This window comes from Lipotes vexillifer, unplaced genomic scaffold (assembly GCF_000442215.2).
Source record: "Lipotes vexillifer unplaced genomic scaffold, Lipotes_vexillifer_v1.1 scaffold1343, whole genome shotgun sequence".
NCBI lineage: Eukaryota > Metazoa > Chordata > Mammalia > Artiodactyla > Lipotidae > Lipotes > Lipotes vexillifer.
The window spans coordinates 439,770-443,226 of NW_006779486.1; positions in this window are offsets into that span (position 1 = coordinate 439,770).

Genomic DNA, 3,457 nt, shown 5'->3' on the forward strand with positions numbered 1-3,457 from the left:
TCGCAAATGTTTGCTTCCAAGGGAAAATGCTAACTTCACGTAGGTTCCAACTCTTATTCTAAAGCCCTTAATTGCAATGGCATGTTTATTCATTTCAGCAAGTACTTACTCAGAGTGCTAGCACACTTGGCTCAAAATACTGACTTGCATCATATTTTTCAGACATCTGCTGACTATTCACAATGACTGGGCCAACCCTCCATGGTGTGTCAAATCCTCCTCAAAGCCATCCACACTTGGCAGCCTTGAGGGCTGTAAATGCTGAGTCTCTGGACCAATCAGTTTAATTGTTTCCCAAGCTAGGAGTTTAATAAGAGCTGATAGAATAAGAGGTAGATAGAATAGAGAGGCAGAATTTGCCCCACCTTCTCTTCTGGAAGTTTCTTTTATCCTCAGCATTGCTCTGGGAGTTTGAAAAGATGCACAATAGCGCTGCCAGTGTCCTGGGACTATCCAGTGCCAATCACTCCCTGGGCCTCAGTTTCTTCATGTAAAATAAGGGGAATGTTTGCTCTCCAAGGTTCCATTCAGAAACCTCTCCCAAGAGGAGGAAAGAAGCCTGTCCCCCAAAAAGGATATTTCCCCCTTTGGTCACCTATGTCCCAAAGCATCTCTTTCGCATCTGAGACTTCTGCACCTCAATTCTGGCCACAATGTCCCTTTGTCTTAATTTTATAGGCGTGTTCAGGGCTCCATAGTACAACCTGGCAGGCGCTCTTTACAACATTCTTTCCCATAAAAAGTTTTCAGCTCCTGCTTCCTTATGTTTTTTCCCTTCACCTCTTAAAATTTGTCCTCAACACCTGGCAATAAACTTTACCCCTAAAAACACCCCTGAAAATCACCCAGAAGTGCCTAGACCATAACACTTGGCTGTAGCATTTGCAGAAACATCAACTTTAGAGGAGTGATAGCAAGGCCCTTTCTGATATTCTGACCTGCTTTTGTCAAATTATGTTTCTTTCAACAGGACTGCAATGAAAAATGGATTATCAAATGACTTGAAAATGGAATGGGATTTGCCTCTAGAGGTGGGATCAGGTGGGTCAGAACAGTGGTGGAGTGTTTGTTGATCTGTATCAGTCATTTTTTTTTTTTTTTTTTTTTTTTTTTTTTGCGGTACGCGGGCCTCTCACTGTTGTGGCCTCTCCCGTTGCGGAGCACAGGCTCCGGACGCGCAGGCTCAGCGGCCATGGCTCACGGGCCCAGCTGCTCCGCGGCATGTGGGGTCTTCCCGGACCGGGGCACGAACCCGTGTCTCCTGCATTGGCAGGCGGACTCTCAACCACTGCGCCACCAGGGAAGCCCTGTATCAGTCATTTTTATAAAAGAAATGGTTCTCTGCCTCACGATGATGCACACAGTAGACTGATAAAGAGTAGGAATAGGCAGAAAAGGCTCTTGCCGAGAGGAGAGGCATGTGAAAACCCTCTCTCTGTATTTGTGAGGACAGCCATGTTGAAAGCAATTAGTATTCTTCCACCAAAACTTCCTTGGTGCTATGCTCAGAGACCACATTTTACAAGCAGGAAGATGGGTTCCCATCTTGCAATTTTGAGGCCAGTCTCCCCCATTGCTAGCTGAGTGGCCTTGTTAGAAGAAAGTCCTCAAACCTCCAGTTTCCCATGCTGGAAAGTGCGGCTAAAGCCCTTTACCTTTTGGACTTGTGAGAATTCTAGCAGATTTTATATGTAAAAGTGCTATGTGGAGGTGAAGACAAATTTTGGATTTTAATATTTCTTATTTTTATGCCTTTTCCCCTCTCTGACACATAGCTGGAACTTTGAGGTCCTCCTGAAAGGACCTTCGGTAATCTTCAGCTACCAAATGAACAGCTGTAGAGACCAAGGGAAATGCCTTGATTTATCAGGTTTATGTTGTTGAATGGGGAAAAAAAATGATAATTTTACTTATGAAGGGAGGAAAAGGTGATCTGCTAGCAGGAGAAACCTACATTGTTCAGACTGTTGCTTTCTACATTTTGTTGTTCTTGCTGTGCTTTTTCCATTCAGACCAGGGCCCAAGGGATAATGAATCTCAAAGAAGCTGAGAGATCTTTAGCAAGCAAAAGCTTCCTACAGGTTAGCGGTAATGGTGGATGTAGGGCATGTAAATAAAACATTTCCTAGACCCTTGGAGACAGAGCCCTGATAACTCTTCATAAATTCCTTCTGTTGAATTAGCAGCATTGGGAACTCTGTTCTGGATTTGGGGGTTCTTTCCCCAGCAGTCACGAATTTGAATTCAGTTGGCAATTACTCTGCTCTTCAGGGCCCGCACTGATTTAACCAAGGTTGAAGGTCGCTGGAGGAGGCACCAGCCCTTAATGCATTCTTGAGCAAGAGGAAAGAAACAGTTTCTTCTAAGAAGGAACAAGACTTAGGCTAATGGTCTAACTGATAACACAGTTGCTACTTTTTCCCTTTGTTTTTCTTTCTTCCTTCCCCCCTTCCCCGTTTCCTTCAAGTTTCACATCTTTACTCATGTTAAATTAATACTTGGAGTTGATACGGCCGGTTTTAACTTGCTTAGGAAGGTAATGTTTTCCTTGTTTCTAGTCGGAATTCCCAGAGACATGGAGTGACTTTCTCCTGCAAATCGTGTTTTCCCAGAGTATGCTTGACTTCCCCAAAACATTGTTAATAATACTTCGCTTTTTAACTGTAGGAGACTTTCAGCCATTGCAGCCTCTGCAGAAGCTGTAATGGGAGAAAGCCACACAGCACAGCCAGATCAGGGCCCTCGGGGGGGGGGGTCCTGGACTCCTCACCACACTCCAGGCCCAGGTCCCTCACAGCACCAAAGGCTGCGGTGAAAGAGGCCCTGCTGTGCCAGGTGGGGGGCAAGGAGAGGTATGAGATAGGCCCTCAAACATCTCCTCGGAGGAGGAGCCCCTTTTGCTAAGGATATGCATCCCCTTAGGTTTCAGTTATTCCTCCCCCCGCAAAATGAATCCCCAAACTGGAAAAGCAGCTTTCATTCACACAGTAGCGTGAATGAATTCACAGCAGGCCCTTTGGATTATCATTTGGGGGTCTTGAAGCAAAGGAGGGAGAAGGCACTTGGGATATCTGGCAAGGCCAGCTCAGGCCCTGGGGGGATACGGATAACGGGGATACCAAGACCACAGGAGGCATTCGGGAGGGCACCAAGAGGCTGGCCGGGGAGGCCATCGCAGGTGGGCGCGGGGGCCTGGACTCCGCAGGGGGGCGCAGTCCCTCCTGCGGGCGCTGGCTGCAGGCACATCCGACCCCTCACCCCCATCCCGGTACTTCCCTTAGTCCCAGAGGAGCTTTCCGATGCCCAGAAAGGCCCCTCCGCGCAAGGTTTCTGCCCCGGGTCCGCGGAGATTCGGGGACCCAGTTCCGTGGACGTCCCCGCACCCACCGAGGACCTTGCGTGCCCTCCAAAGCAGGCCCGCCACGCAGGGCGGCGGGAGGGGGGCGCGGGAGCTACA